The 16,880-nt window shown below is 40.3% G+C and overlaps 1 protein-coding gene and 1 pseudogene across 5 annotated transcripts in view; one reads left to right on the top strand and one right to left on the bottom strand.

The window, feature by feature from the left end:
- TESK2 (testis associated actin remodelling kinase 2) overlaps window positions 1-16,880 on the top strand; it is a 126,054-nt gene that overhangs the window by 28,183 nt on the left and 80,991 nt on the right. The window lies entirely within an intron of this gene.
- LOC311617461 (large ribosomal subunit protein uL22-like) lies at window positions 1,965-3,132 on the bottom strand (annotated as a pseudogene). The gene has a single exon. The product of its transcript is annotated as a large ribosomal subunit protein uL22-like (transcript).

The raw sequence follows: 16,880 nt of genomic DNA, 5'->3' as shown, positions 1-16,880 counted from the left end.
ATCTCTTTCTATCTGTATACCCCTTTGGTTCTATTTCTCTGGGGAACTATAATACATATGGTGATAAAAGTATTTTTCTTTTTTGATACTTTATTGAAGTGAATTATATTAGTAGTAGGTATTCTAATAATGAACTATCTTTGCATTCCTGGTGTATTAATCTTTAATGTGCTACTAACTTCTTTTTGCTGGGTTGTTTTTGCCTTGATATTGGTGTAAAAATTTTTTACTATTTTTTTTCTTTTCAACTTTATTTTAAAAAATTTATTATTTTTTTATTAATCCTCACCCAAGGATATTTTTCCATTGATTTTTAGGGAGAGTGGGAGAGAGAGGGAAAGACAGAGAGAAACATCAATGTAAGAGAAGCACATCGATTGGTTGCTACCTGCAATCAAGGTATGTGCCCTTGATTGGAATTGAACCTGGTACCCTTTGGTTCACAGGCTGATGCTCTATTCACTGGACCATACCGGCTACAGTTATTTTTTATTTTATTTTATTTTATTTTATTTTTTTATTAAATAAATGTTTTTATTGATTTCAGAGAAGAAGGGAGAGGGAGAGAGAGAATCATCAATCAGCTATCTCCTGCACCCCCCTCATTGGGGATCAAGCCCACAACCCAGAATCAAACTGTGACCTTCTGGTTCATGGGTCAACATTCAACCACCAAGCCACACCAGCTTAAATTTATTTTTATTGTTGACACTATTATGGATTCCTCCACAACCACCACCACCCAGCTTTGGCCACCCCTAACTAGCCCCTGCCCCCTCCTTCCCTCTGGCCATCACCACACTGTTGACTGTGTCTGTAGGTAATGCATATATTTTCTTTGGTTAATTCCCTTCACCTTATTTCATTCAGTCCCCCCTCAACGCTCCCCTCTGACATTTATCAGTCTGTTCCATGTATTCATACCACTGGTTCTGTTTTGTTGGTCAGTTTATTTTATTCATTAGATTCCACATATACGTGAGATTATATGGTATTTGTCTTTCTCTGATTAGCTTATTTCATTTAGCATAATACTCTCCAGGTCCATCTATGCTGTGGTGTGTGGTTTTCTTTTAATGCTTTTGTTGGTAAGAATGTTAGGCTTTGGTAACAATGTTATGCTTGCCTCATAAAAATAATTTGGAGCCAAAATCTGTTTGGGTCAGTGAATAGAGCGTCGATCTGCGGACTGAAAGGTCCCAGGTTCAATTCCGATCAAAGGCATGTACCTTGGTTGCAGGCACATCCCCGGTAGGGGGGTGTGCAGGAGGCAGCTGGTTGATGTTTCTCTCTCTCTCTCTCTCTCTCGATGTTTCTAGCTCTATATCTCTCTCCCTTCCTCTCTGTAAAAAAAATCAATAAAATATATTAAAATAATAATAATAATAATAATAATAATAATAATTTGGAAGATTTTTACTTCCCAATGTCTTGGAACAGTTTAAATAATATTGGAATAATTTATTCCTTAAATATTTGATAGAATTCCCTTGTGAAATGCTTGGCCAATTGCTTGAAAACTTTTCCTATTCTTCTAGGCTAATTGGCTTATTTAGATTTTTGTTTCTTCTGAGTCAATTTGGTAAATTATTTTTACTAGAAAAATATTTCTTACAGATTTCTAATATGCTTGCATAGAGATGAGTAAGTTTGGACCACTAAAGTTTTTTGTTTGTTTAAAGTCCCGTTCAGATTAGTTGTAACGCTTAAGAGTTTGGATCCTGCCGCTATTTGTTCTGCTGGTTCTTTTTCATGGTTTTTCCATTTCTCCTGTGATTTATAAATTTTTATTGAGAGCCGATCATCAGTGGGAAATGTTTTTCCTTGGAGTTCTTGTGTTCTAGATTGCGGATGATATGTCCCAATACAATGGTCTCACAGTTGCCTCTGCTGGGATCATATAGATTCTGGATCTGAACTTAAAGGCATTATTTTTATTTTTTGGCTCAGGTTTCTATACAGTGTTAATTAGTTTCATTTAGATTTATTTTATGCTGAATTGTCTCCTGGGCCATAAGTTTTTGTTTCTTCAGTTTCTTCGGAGATAATCTTTTTCTTCTGTGCCACCTCCTCTCCTGGTTTGGAAACAATCTGCTCCTTCTCGGTGAGGATCATCTCACTGTGGCAGGGAGAGCTCACGTATGGGTTGATACGCCCATGAGCCCTGTAGGTTCTACGCTGCATCTTGGGCGCTTTGTTCACCTGAATTGTTCAATGACCAGAGAGTCTACATCTAAACCCTTAAGTTCAGTGTTGCTCTCGGCATTTTTCAGCATGTGTAGCAAAAATTCAGCACTCTTTTTGGGCCACCGACCCTGTGTCCAGCCCCACTGTTTTGCCTGGGCGCACCTACCAACGCCACCATTGTAACAATGGAATGACACACATTGCTTCTTTAAAGTGATGTCCTTCAGATACTTGGTGGCTTTTCGAATATGCATACCCTTGATGGCCTTGGCAGTTTCACGAGTGTTCTTAAAGTGAACACAAAGAACTGAGCCTCTTGGTTTGCATGATTTTGTGGGGTTTTCTGAGTCTAGAGAATAGCGAACCATTTTCAGAGGTCACACAATTTCACAAGGGCTATAATACAAATCTTAATCCTGAACCTGATTCTCATAGTTGGTTCTTATTCCTCATTTAAGGCAATAGGGTCTAGCATTATTCCACTGTGAATGTCCATTACAAAATAGGAGAAAGCTAGTTAATTGTATTTTGTAGTATTTTAGGAAGTAATTAATATTATGGTGAGAACATTATCATTGGGAGAGAGGAATAGGACTATTTTTTCACACATGTAATAGTTTGATTCAAGGTTTGGCCAACTGTAGTCCTCATACCAAATCCAGTCTGCCACTTTTTTTTGGTAAGGTTTTATTGGAACATGTCCACACCCATTTGTTATGTAAGTTCTGTGGCTGATTCTGTGTTACAATGACAGTGACAATAGGCCTAAAATATTTACTATCTAGCCCCTTTACAGAAAAAGTTAACTAACCTCTGCTCTAATAACTAACTATAGTGCATAGCTAGGTGATGATTAGTTTTTATCTTTGATTACAAAGTACAGTTGATTACAGAGTTTTAAAGGTCAAGTTCAATAAAAAGTGTATTCACGAATAGAATAGAGAATCCGGATATTGTCCCAAACCTCTATACTCAATTAATATTTGACAAAGGAGGAATGAACATACAGTGGAGTCAAGACAGTCTCTTCAATAAATGATGTTGGGAAAATTGGACAGATACATGCAAAAGAATGAAAATTAAAAAAAAAAAATTTAAAAAAAATTATGAACAACAAATACGTAACTATCAACAAGTGAATCTAAAAACCAAGGAAATTAAAAAAAAATCTGATGAACAATATTAACTGTTGAATATAATAGAATCAGAGGTATGGAAGGGGAGTGAACTGATGATTCTTGGGGAAAAGGGGAGAGGGGGATGTGGGAAGAGACTGAACATAAACTGTGTACCTATGGATGAGGACAAAGGGGGGTGGGGAAAGGGCAGAGGGTGGGGTGGGAACCTGGTGGAGGAGAGCAATGGTGGTGGTGGGGAAAGGAACATTTGTAATAATATGAACAATAAAAATTTATTTAAAAAAAAAATAAATAACACCAAAAAAAAAAAAGAAAAAAGAAAAGAAAAAGAAATGTGGACTTATGCTGCTGCTTACTTGTATTTCTTTAAAATAATTCACTTCAGAATTTAGTACCTCTGGTCATTCATCCTTAAAATATACATTAGTTATGTTATCTGTTTAATTTACATTATTCTTTATTTAGTTCTGAAACCTGGCTTTACATAATTAATGACTATTAGGCTGTACTTTATGAAGGATGAAAAACTACAACTTGCAAAATCCTCATGATCTTTGTTTTACACTGTATGTGTCAGTAGCCCTGTGAATTACAATTAGGATAATTATTTTTTCTTTACCAAAAATTATTTTTAAAAATTATTTTGTATTAAGTAACCCGAAGTTTGTGCACCAGGCCTCTAGTCCTATATATAAAAGTCTAATATGCAAATCGACCCAACGGCAGAATGACCAGTTGCTATGGCACACTGACTACCAGGGGGCAGATGCTCAATGCAGGAGCTGCCCCCAGGTGGTCATTGTGCTCCCACAGGGGGGGCACCACCCAGTCAGAAGCTGGGCTCACGGCTGGTGAGCACAGCGGCGGTGGCAGGAGTCTCTCCCACCTCCATGGCAGTGCTAAGGATGTCTGATTGCTGGCTTAGGCCCACTCCCCACTGACTAAGCCATCAGTCAGACATCCCCCTGAGGGTTCCCAGACTGTGAGAGGGCGCAGGCTTGGCTAAGGGGGACCCCTCCCCCCCAGGACATGAATTTCGTGCACTGGGCCTCTAGTCTAATGATAAATATTTATAGTAAGTAATCAAAAGGGTAATGTAACACAAGGAAAGCATAGTATATTAGCTACCTATTGCTGCATAACAGTATTAACACAAATGTAGTGGTTTAAAAGAACACATGTTTATTATATCTGTTTTTGTGGTTCAAGAGTCCAGGTATTACTTACCTGGGCTCCCTGCTTCAGGTTTCGCAAAGCTGCGGTAGGTATCTCTGAGATTGCCATCTTATCCAGGCTCAACTGGGGAAGGATCTGCTACTAAGTTCAAAAGGTTGTTGGCAGCATTCATTTTCTTGCAGCCTGCTGAATTGAGGGCATCAAGGTTTAAAAAAAAAAAAAAAAATATATATATATATATATATATATATATATATATATATATATATATATATATATATATATTTGAGAGAGAGAGGGAGGGGGAAGGAGAGATAGAAATATTGATGAGAGAGAATTATTGATTGGCTGCCTACTGCACACCCCGTTCTGGCAATCGAGCCCGAAACCTGGCCATATGCCCTGACCTGGAATCAAACCATGACCTCCTGGTTCATAGATCAATGCTCAACCACTGAGCCACACTGACTGGGCAGGCTTCAGGTTCTTGCTGGAGGCGGCCTTCACTTCTTGCCATGTGTCCCTTTCAATATGGCAGCTTGATTCTTCAAAGCCAGCAAGCGAGAGTTTCCTAGCAAAATGGGTTATAATCTTGTATAACATCATTATATTTAAGTGGGAGGTAATTCTTTTCGATGCTTTAAATTTAGATGTTACTTTTGCCGTATTGTATTGATTAGAAGTAAGTCACAATTCCTGCCAGGTTTAAGGGGAGAAGACCACACAATGACACCAGAAAGCAGGGATCATGGAGGGAACCTAACGTCTGTTGGCTCATACAGGTTGCAGTGGAAGTATGAAAAGGCTGTAATTTAATTTGGATAGGGGAGATGATCTTCTTGAGAAAGTGAAGTTTAAATTGAGAACTGAAGGGTGAATAGGAACTAGCTAAGTGAAGGAGTAGATTGGAGATGAGCATTCCAAGGGGGAAGGGACATCTGTTCAAAGGCCTTTCATGCGTGAAGCCTGAGGTGCAGTAGAGGATCTGAAAGAAGTCTGTAATGGCTAGAGCAGAGAGGGTTAAGGGGAGATTGGTAAGAGATGACATGATGTTGCAGAGGTAGTAGAGATTTATTGTTCAGGACATCATCATCTGTAGAGGTCCTCAAGGATGAGGATTTTGGAATTTATCTTAGGAAATTTGCTTTTAAATAAGGATTTAATATATGTGCCCTTGACCGGAATTGAACCTGGGACCCTGGAGTCTGGCAGGCTGACGCTCTATCCACTGAGCCAAAAACGGTTAGGGCTATTTATTAATTTTTAAATATATTTTATATTGACTTCAGAGAGAATGGGGAGAGAGAGAGAGCGAGAGAGAGAGAAAGAGAAACATCAACGATGAGAGAAAATCATTGATAGGTTGCCTCCTGCATGCCCCACAATGGGGATCGAGCCTGTAACCCAGACATATGCCTTGACTAGGAATTGAGCCATGACCTCCTGGTTCATGGATGATACTCAATCACTGAGCCATGCTGGCTGGGCAAAATATTTCATTTTTTTAAACGAGTGATTTATTGTACTTGGCAGTATCAGGGACATTTTTTATTTATTTGTTAATCTTCACCCGAGGATATTTTGCTGTCGAAGGAACCGCTGAGCTAAAGCCAGCCCCACCCGAGGATATTTTTCCATTGATTTTTAGAGAGAGTAGACGGGAGAGGGAGAGACAGAGAGAGAAACATTGATGTGAGAAAGAAGTTGATGGGTTGCCTCCCAAATGAGCCCTGACCAGGGCCAGTGATTGAGCTTGCAACCGATGCATGTGTCCTTGATCAGAATCGAACCCAGGGCCCTTCAGGTCCAAACTGGCTAGGGTTCAATTGATGTTTCTTTCATTTCAGATGTAACCTATTGGAATTAATAATTATTCAAAGTGTGTATGTATTTTTGGGAACTGCCTTTATATTCCAAAAATACTTTTATAGAGTTTAACCTGATTTCAGTTTGTGTGGTAAGTATATAACTAGTTATATAAGATAGAGACTTAAGTTCCTACTTTTTTTTACCTGAAATATTTTCCTAAATTGACACCACTATGTCTGGAAATGCCAAGCTATAAGAAAATAGTAAACTTACAAAACAAAGAGCCAGATATCTGCCATCTGCTTGGTCCTGAAAAATTGATTTATTTGTATTCATGGCTATACATTTATTATTTAGTGCCATGGAGTTTGTCATACAAACTCTAAATGTGTAACAGTATTAATAGTTGTGGTATAAGAAAGTAAGGGGCACATTTCAGTATGAATGTTATTTTATTCTGGGATATTTGATTTTTGTGCTTGGAAAGGTAAAGGCTTTGTATTCTTTGGTAGCCTTGTCTGCTTTGAGAAGTAAGATCCTGGGTCTCAAAATGCTAGTGTTACTACAGTGATCTGGGTCCCAGCTGGCTATAAATTTGTAGCCTATCAAACTATAACTTGTGAAATTTGCAAGAGAATTAATCCTTTCTCTCTCTCTTTTTCCCCCCCTTAAATAAATTTTTATTGTTCATATTATTACAAATGTTCCTTTCCCCCCCCTTCTCACCCCACCCTCTGCCCTTTCTCCACCCCCCATTGTCCTCCATCCATAGGTGCACAGTTTATGTTCAGTCTCTTCCCACATCCCCCTCTCCCCTTTTCCCCAAGAATCATCAGTTCACTCCCCTTCCATACCTCTGATTCTATTATATTCAACAGTTAATATTCCTCAGATTTTTTTTTTTTTATTTCCTTGGTTTTTAGATTCACTTGTTGATAGTTACGTTTTTGTTGTTCATAATTTTTTATCTTTATTTACTTTCTCTTCTGAAAGAACCCCCTTCAGCAATTCATATAATTCTGGTTTGGTGGTGATGAACTCCTTTAGCTTTTTTTTTATTAGTGAAGCTCTTTATCTGACCTTCGAATCTGAGTGATAGCTTTGCTGGATAGATTATCTTTGGCTGTAGGTTCTTACTATTCATCACCTTGAATATTTCTTGCCATTCCCGTCTGGCATGCATGGTTTCTATTGAGAAATCAGCTGACAATCGTATCAGGGGTCTTCAAACTACGGCCCGCGGGCCACATGCGGCCCGCAGAGAAGTCTGATCCGGCCCGCCAGGTTTTTTGGGCAGTGAGTGCAGCCGAGGTGTTACAGTAGGAATTAGTAGTTCATATAGTCCGGCCCTCCAGCTCTCTGAGGGACCGTAATCTGGCCCCCACTTTAAAAAGTTTGAGGACCCCTGGTAGGTGCTCCTTTATAGGTAACTACCTGCTTAGCTCTTGCTGCTTTTAATATTCTCTCTTTGTCTTTTGCTCTTAATCTTAATTATGATTTGTCTTGGTGTGGTCCTCTTTGGATTCCTTTTATTTGGAGTTCTGTGTGCTTCCTGGACTTGTAAGTCCAATTCTTTCACCAGGTGGGGGAAGTTTTCTGTCACTATTTCTTTCAGTATGTTTTCGATATCTTGCTCTCTCTCATCTTCTGGGACCCCCATAATTCTGATGTTGGATCGTTTGAAGTTGTCTAGAGGTTTCTTACATCATCTTCAATTTTCTGGATTCTCTTGCCTTCTAGCTTCTGCAGAGGAGTGTCTTCTGGCTCTTTATGTTCCAAATCTTTGACTTGATTCTTGCGATCTTCTATTCTGTTTTTAGGACTCTGTATAATACTTTTTATTTCAGAGAATGTATTCTTTATTTCTTGTTGATCCCTTTTCATATCTTCATAGGTCTCATTTATTTTATCGGCATTTTCTAGGAGACTCTTGAAAAACCTTATAAGTGTGGTTTTGAACTCTATATCCAGTCGCTTTTTGTCCTCCATTTCTTTCGTTTGTGATCTATTTGGTTTAGGCATTTTCGCAGGCAGCTTTCCTGATGGGGCGGGGTTTCAGGGTGGAGCCTACAGCCTTGGCTTCCGTCAGCCCCGCCCTATGCGACTCCTGAGACTCAGGGTCCTTCAGTACTCGCTGCAAAGGGCCTCTGAGAGAAAGGTGCCCTCGATTTTCGCCTGCTGCCAAACTGTCTATGCTCTCCCCCAATGAGTCCGGTATTGGGGTTCAGTTCAGTTGGTAGTGGGATTGGAGGTGGTGTTCAGAGCAGACTGGAGCCCCAGTCTCCTTCCGGCCAGGGCAATCCTGTGGCACAGCCTGCCGGCCCTTCTCTGCGCGCCATGTGTGCGCCTCCGGGACCTCCTTTCATCGCTCCCCCGGGTTCTGCCTTACAGCCCAGCTCCCTATGGATGAGCCTGGGTCCCCGGGGTCTGGCCTAGAACTGGGGTTCAGAGCAGTCAGAACTGGGGCCCAGCACAGTCAGAGTTTTATCTCCTTCCCGTTAGGGAACGCCAGCCAGGCACTCAGCCGCCCTCCTCTCCGGCTCCGTCCTCTCAGCGCGCGCCACGTGTCTCCGTACCTTGGGCTTTTACAGCTCCTCCGCGCTTCCTTCTGGTTTTCTCCTTGCTTCTCGTTGTAGAATTTCCAGTCAGTCGACTTTCCTGTAGTTCTGGGTAATGTCCATTTTATATTTTAGTTGTATTTTATTGAAATTGTTGTGTGCAGCTGCGGCTAGTTGCCTACCCGAGCAGCCATCTTGGATTCTCTCTAAACACCTCTTTTCTCTCTCTCTTTTAAAAAAAATACATTTTATTGATTTTTTACAGAGAGGAAGGGAGAGAGATAGAGAGCTAGAAACGTCAATGAGAAAGTAACATCGACCAGCTTCCTCTTGCACACCCTCTACCGGTGATGTGCCCGCAACCAAGGCACATGCCCTTGACCGGAATCGAACCCGGGACCTTTCAGTCCGCAGGCCGACACTCTATCCACTGAGCCAAACCAGTTTCGGCAATCTTTTTTTTTTTTTTTTTTTTAATAAGTTTTTATTTTTCATATTATTACAAATGTTCCTTCCCCCCCCAACCACCATTGCTCTCCTCCACTAGGTTCCCACCCCACCCTCTGCCCTTTCCCCTCTCCCCATTGTCCTCATCCATAGGTGCACAGTTTATGTTCAGTCTCTTCCCACGCCCCCCTCTCCCCTTTTCCCCAAGAATCGTCAGTTCACTCCCCTTCCATACCTCTGATTCTATTATATTCAACAGTTAATATTGTTCATCAGATTTTTTTAATTTCCTTGGTTTTTAGATTCACTTGTTGATAATTACGTATTTGTTGTTCATAATTTTTATCTTTGTTTACTTTCTCTTCTGAAAGAACCCCCTTCAGCAATTCATATAATTCTGGTTTGGTGGTGATGAACTCCTTTAGCTTTTTTTTATTAGTGAAGCTCTTTATCTGGCCTTCGATTCTGAGTGATAGCTTTGCTGGGTAGCTTATTTTTGGCTGTAGGTTCTTGCTATTCATCACCTTGAATATTTCTTGCCATTCCCGTCTGGCCTGCATGGTTTCTGTTGAGAAGTCAGCTGACAATCGTATAGGTGCTCCTTTATAAGTTACTACCTTCTTTGCTCTTGCTTCTTTTAATATTCTCTCTTTATCTTTTGCTCTTGGAATTTTAATAATGATGTGTCTCGGTGTGGTCCTCTTTGGATTCCTTTTGTTTGGAGTTCTGTGGGCTTCCTGGACTTGTAAGTCAAATTCTTTCACCAGGTGGGGGAAGTTTTCTGTCACTATTTCTTTCAGTATGTTTTCGATATCTTGCTCTCTCTCATCTTCTGGAACCCCCATAATTCTGATGTTGGTTCGCTTGAAGTTGTCCCAGAGGTTTCTTACATTATCTTCAATTTTCTGGATTCTCTTGCCTTCTAGCTTCTGTGGAGGAGTGTCTTCTGGCTCTTTATGTTCCAAATCTTTGACTTGATTCTTGCGATCTTCCCTTCTGTTTTTAGGACTCTGTAGAATATTTTTTATTTCAGACAATGTATTCTTTATTTCTTGTTGATCCCTTATCATTTCTTGTTGACTCCTTATTAATTCTAGTTGATCTCTTTTCATATCCTCATAGGCCTTATCCATCTTTTCTAGGAAATTCTTGAAAAACCTTATAAGCGTAGATTTGAACTCTATATCCAGACGCTTTTTGTCCTCCATTTCTTTCCTTTGTGATCTATTTTGTTGTCGCATTTCGCAGTTACAGATGGGACGGGGTTTCAGGGTGGAGCCTGCAGCTTTGGCTTCCGTCAGCCCCGCCCTATGCGGGTCCTTCAGTGCTCGCTGCGGCGCCTCTGAGAGAAAGGTGCCCTCTATTTTCGCCTGCTGCCAAACAGTCTATGCTCTCCCACAATGATCCCGGTATTGGGGTTCAGTTCAGTTGGAAGTGGAGTTGGAGGTGGCGTTCACAGCAGTCTGGAGCCCCAGTCTCCTTCCCGTCAGGGCAATCCCACGGCACAGCCGGCCGTCCCTTCTCTGGGCGCTGTGTGCGCGCCTCCGGGACCTCCTTTCTCCGCTACCCCGGGGTTCCGACTTACAGCCCAGCTCCCTATGGCTGAGCCTGGGTCCCCGGGGTCTGGCCCAGAACTGGGGTTCAGAGCAGTCAGGGGCCCAGCACAGTCGGAGTTTTATCTCCTTTCCGCTAGGGAACGCCCGCCAGGCACTCGGCCTCCCTCCTCTCCGGCTCCGTCCTCTCCGTGCGCGCCGCGTGTCTCCGTACCTTAGGCTTTTACAGCTTCTCCGTGCTTCCTTCTGGTTTTCTCCTTGCTTCTTGTTGTAGGATTTCCAGTCAGTCGACTTTCCTGTAGTTCTGGGTAATGTCCATTTTATATTTTAGTTGTATTTTATTAAAATTGTTGTGTGCGGCTGCGGCTAGTTGCCTACCCGAGCAGCCATCTTGGATCAGTTTCGGCAATCTTTTCTCTTTTAAATATGATCATGTTGCAGCCTGATTCTACAGATAACTCATAGATTTTTCTCAAATTGTCTGCTTTTACTTGATGATTGTGTTTGTTCATCTCTATATGCTTCTTTCAGAACTTACTGTAAGAAGTGTTTTCATCAACGCCAGGTGGTCCTGTTCTCATAAGATGTAATTAATGCCTACATTTTTAAAATAACTACTGTGTCAGAAAAGAGTTAAGTTTTATGTCTTGAGGTATATAAGGAAGCTTTTGTAAGATGATTAAGAACTGGCAGTGAGGATGATGTGAGGTAGTACATATTTTATTTGAGGATGAGGGTTAGGAGAAGGCCTATTAGGCATTTCTGACATACCAGTTTTCAGTTGTTGCTCTGACTAGAAGTCAGTTTATACCAAGGCCATTTGGGAAACAAAATAGTGAATTCTGGGAGTGATCTGAACCACCCCCAACTGCAAAACATCCATGCCAAGATGGGTGGTGTATGTGTGTCTGTCTGCTTGTCTTTCTCCCATTTCAGAATTAAACTACTCCTGGTAGTCAGAGAATAAAGGTAACCTTCAAAATCAAAAATGGCATTAAGGAAAAATAAATATAGAGAAAACCCTTAATTGTACAGAATTACTCTGGCATGAAAGCAGTGCTATGTAGGAACTGAGCATATTTTTAACCATCAGGGAATTGTTTTCAGTGTCAGAAAGAGCATGAGCAGAGAAGACTAGGGCAGCACGGTTGAGCCTTGAGAAGTACCTTTATTTGAGGAGAGTATAGAGAAGAAGAAAAAGAGAGACAAGCAGCAGTCAGAGATAGGTTCATAATGATCAGAGAAGCAGCCACATCTACCAAACACAAATTCCAAGGGGCTGATACCATATTAGAGATTTACAAAGAAAGAATAAAGAGGAAAAAACACTTCCTTCTTCACTTCCCTCCCCCCTTTTCAAGGAGTTTAGCATTGAAAAGCCTGGCAGAAAGGATGAGAGCAGTCCAATGCTTAGAACTCTGCATCTTGGAAATGGTCTTTGTTGCATATCCTTGTCTGTCAAAACGGTTGCTAAATTTCCTATTGGTTTTCAGAGAGAGAGAGAGAGAGAGAGAGAGAGAGAGAGAGAGAGAGAGAGAGAGAGAGAGAGAGAGAGAGAACCCTCATGGAAGGTTCAGTGTTTTAAAGGAGACTCTATTTGTGTTATGTGTCTACTTAAGGTTCACACACAACAGTGTATGATTGTAGCTTTTGGCCATGTTCAGGACATTTAATATTTCCTCTAGAGCTGATGTGGAAAGTTGGGCTGCTAATTAGTAAAACATTTTGTAGATTCTCTGTGGGCTGAGCTCAGCATTAGGTGACATCAAGGGATAATTTATTGGGTAGCAAATTTTACTGTGTGTATATTGCTATGCAGAAATATCTCCCAAGATCCTTTACTTGAGTTGATAATCCAGCTGGGGGGAAAAAAATAACTGGAAGCACACAAGTTGTATGGACAACTTGGATTCACTCAGTGTGTAGAAGTCTTTCTGTAAATATGATACATGTGAATGCATGTGAAAGATATTACAAAAAGCTGATTCTAGAATGTATTATTTTGCATTGAGGAGAATAACAGGCTTGGTTGCTTCCCCTTTGTGATCTCATAGCTCTCTGCTTTTATTCTAGCATGTAATAAACATTGGGACTACTTGCTATCTTATTCATTTATTTACTCAACTGATAGTTACTTAGTGAATTCTCATTAGGTGTAGGACTTTGAGTTAAATGGTAAGGATAGAGAAATAAATAAAATCCTGCCCTAAAGAGCTTTTTGCTTAGGGCAGAAAATAGGAAATGTATTTTAAACACAGCATTTGCTAAAGTTGAACCTTTAGCAAGAGCCTAAAATTGCATAATGCATAGCTACTAAATGTGTGAAAGTATGCATAAAGTGCTAAAGAATATAATACTGGGCACTAGTACAAACCTGTCAACGTAAGAAACACTCAAACCTGAAAGAATTTTTATGAGTTTATTTGAGCCCAATTGATGACAGTTGCCGGGAAGCAAAATCTCAATGTGTTATTGTGGAAGTGGGGGATTGATCCCTTTCCCCACTAGGTGTTAGGGGTCAGAGTCTTAGATTTTTCTAAGACTTGTGTGGAAGGATAAGTGATCTTTTTTGTGTGTGTGGAATTACATCCAGTTCTGGAAGATGTGCAGCTGGGGATTCAGCAGAACCAAAAACAAAGCCAGCGTCCAGTTTCCATTACATGGTAGAGTTGTGTCCAGTACAACATTAGACTAGTTGCAGTCCATTAGTCCTTCGTGTGTGGAGTTCACATGGCATGGGACATGTGGGCAACTGCTGGGGAGTCAGGATTCCAGTGTGCAAGAGAGAGGGAGCTCTTGTTTAGGAGCTTATGTATCTCAAATCTTCCCATGCTTGCAGGGGACACACATATTTTGTCCAATGACCTATTCCCAGGTGTGACTGACTGACAAGTACCTGCCCTATTTTATCCATACTTTACTGGGCATGTGTCTATTTGGCCTTCCCTTTACTTGTTTCTAGTTATTCATAACTAGTTTATTACAACAGTACCAAATGGATTGAAAAATGCTCCAGAGAATGATAGGTTTGTACCTTATTATATACATTATAATCATAAAGGGGTTACATGAAATTCATTGGTGATAGATTAGGGAGGGAGGAGAAAGCAAGCAAGGAAATTTCTGAGATCGGATACAAAGTAAAAAAGGAATAGACACACATGCCCTTTACACCTGTGGGTATGGGATAGTTAACAGTCAGTAACATGATAATAACAATAAGAGGATTTGTGATCTGCCTACCTGGTTTGGCTCAGTGGATAGAGTGCAGGCCTGTGGACTGAAGGGTCCAGGGTTTGATTCTGGTCAAGGGCACATGCCCAGGATGCAGGCTCGATCCCCAGTAGGGGGCTTGCAGGAAGCGGCCAATCAATGATTCTCTCTCATCATTGAAGTTTCTCCCTCTCTCCCTCTCCCTTACTCTCTGAAATCAATAAAAATAGATTTTTATTTTTATTTTTATTTTAAAAAGAGAGGATTTGTGGTGTATGTCCTGGTGGTTGTGCCTGGAAGGATGTGGAAGGAGGGAAGTTACCTTGACATTCCAAAAGTATGTTATTTTAGATGAAAAAGACTATACACCAGCTCAGTTAAGGTAAACATTGACATTTTGTCAAGGGAGATATCAGTTTAGGATGTGACTACCCACCATGATTCGCTTTTAGTTTAAAAATTTGAGTTTCAGACCATCCTATGGGCTTACTTACACACTCTTAAGTTTGTAAGGCTGCTATTCAGACCTCCCCTGAGCTTCTCAGGTTTAGTATGTAACCCCTTCTTTGTCCACAAATCCTATTTGAAGGGGTCAATGAAGAAGGTCACTCTTGAATTTTCTTGAAGGAGAGGAGAGCTTGTCTGGTGAACAAGAAGGGAAGGCATTTCAAGCAGGAGGAAAAGCATGTGTGGAGGCAAAGAGGAATGTGAGCATGGAATATTCTAGGAATGGTGAGAAATTGGGTTTGTTTCAAGTCTCGTGGGTACAGGTAAAGGAAAGGCAAGCCTGTGAAGACTAGAATGGTAGGCAGGGACCAGAAAATTAAACATTTTTTCCTTGATTCAGAGTCACTGGAGCTTTGTTTCTTCATTTTATTAGTCACCCCTCCAAATCATCTTTTGGTTTGTTGAACCTCTCTGTTGTTTTTCTGTTTTCTAGTCCATTGATTTTTGTTTTTATCTTTATTACACTATTATTTTCCAGCATTTTTAGTTGAACTCTAACTCATTTATGTTTTAATCTTTTGCAAGTCAGTTAGGATTGTCTTGGGCAGCATGTTACAGAAACCAGAAGGCAGTGACTTATTCAAATAAGAGATTAATTTTTCTCAAGACATTTTGATAAATTCATATGCTGTGCTTCTGCTTGAGGATACCATCAACAATCCAATCTTCTAGCTGCTGCTGCTGCTTCTTCTTCTTCTTCTTCTTCTTCTTCTTCTTCTTCTTCTTCTTCTTCTTTTTAAAAAAATGCATTTTATTGATTTTTTTACAGAGAGGAAGAGAGAGGGATAGAGAGTTAGAAACATCAAGGAGAGAGAATCATTGATCAGCTGCCTCTTGCACACACCCTACCGGGGATGTGCCCACAACCAAGGTATATGCCCTTAACCAGAATCGAACCCGGGACCTTTCAGTTCGCAAGCCAACGCTCTATCCACTGAGCCAAACCGGTTTTGGCCAGTCTTCAAGCTTCTTATATGTAGTGTGTAACTTTTGTTCTTTTGGTTACATGATAGCTGTATTTGATGCAAGCACCACAATCTTTTTTTTTTTCTTTTTTTTTTTTTTTAATAAATCTTTATTATTCAGATTATTACAATGTCTTCATATTTTTGGATTCTTTTTGCTTTTCTGGTTGGGTGTTTTTTGCTTCTTTGTATTTCAAATCTTTGACTTGATTCTTGCGTTCCTCTAGTCTGCTGATGGATCTCTGTATATTATTTTTATTTCAGTCAGTGTATGCTTAATTTCTAGTTGGTACTTTTTTAGATCCTCGAGGGTCTCACTAAATTTATCAGCGGTTTCTAGAAAATTCTTGAAAAACATTATAATCGTGGTTTTGAATTCTATATCCTCCATTTCTTTCATTTGTGACCTGTTTCTTTGTCTCTGCATTTTTTTAAAAAATATATTTTATTAATTTTTCACAGAGAGGAAGGGAGAGAGATAGAGAGCTAGAAACGTTGATGAGAGAGAAACATCGACCAGCTGCCTCTTGCACACCCCCTATTGGGGATGTGCCCACAACCCAGGTACATGCCCTTGACCGGAATTGAACCTGGGACCTTTCAGTCCGCAGACCGACGCACTACCACTGAGCCAAACCGGTTTCGGCTCTGCATTTTTTTTAAAAATAAATTTTTATTGTTCATATTATTACAAATGTTCCTTTCCCCCCCCTTCTCACCCCACCCTCTGTCCTTTCCCCACCCCCCATTGTCCTCATCCATAGGTGCACAATTTATGTTCAGACTCTTCCCACATCTCCCTCTCCCCTTTTCCCCAAGAATCATCAGTTCACTCCCCTTCCATACCTCTGATTCTATTATATTCAACAGTTAATATTGTTCTTCAGATTTTTTTTTTAGTTTCCTTGGTTTTTAGATTCACTTGTTGATAGTTACGTATTTGTTGTTCATAATTTTTATCTTTATTTACTTTCTCTTCTGAAAGAACCCCCTTCAGCAATTCGTATAATTCTGGTTTGGTGGTGATGAACTCCTTTAGCTTTTTTTTATTAGTGAAGCTCTTTATCTGACCTTCGAATCTGAGTGATAGCTTTGCTGGATAGATTATCTTTGGCTGTAGGTTCTTACTATTCATCACCTTGAATATTTCTTGCCATTCCCGTCTGGCATGCATGGTTTCTGTTGAGAAATCAGCTGACAATCGTATAGGTGTTCCTTTATAGGTAACTACCTGCTTAGCTCTTGCTGCTTTTAATATTCTCTCTTTGTCTTTTGCTCTTGGAATCTTAATTATGATTTGTCTTGGTGTGGTCCTCTTTGGATTCC

This window comes from Pipistrellus hanaki (assembly GCF_964339955.1).
Source record: "Pipistrellus hanaki genome assembly, chromosome: 2".
Classification (NCBI taxonomy): domain Eukaryota; kingdom Metazoa; phylum Chordata; class Mammalia; order Chiroptera; family Vespertilionidae; genus Pipistrellus; species Pipistrellus hanaki.
The sequence above is the reverse complement of the archived record's forward strand: the minus strand, read 5'-3'. Positions and strand labels throughout refer to the sequence as shown.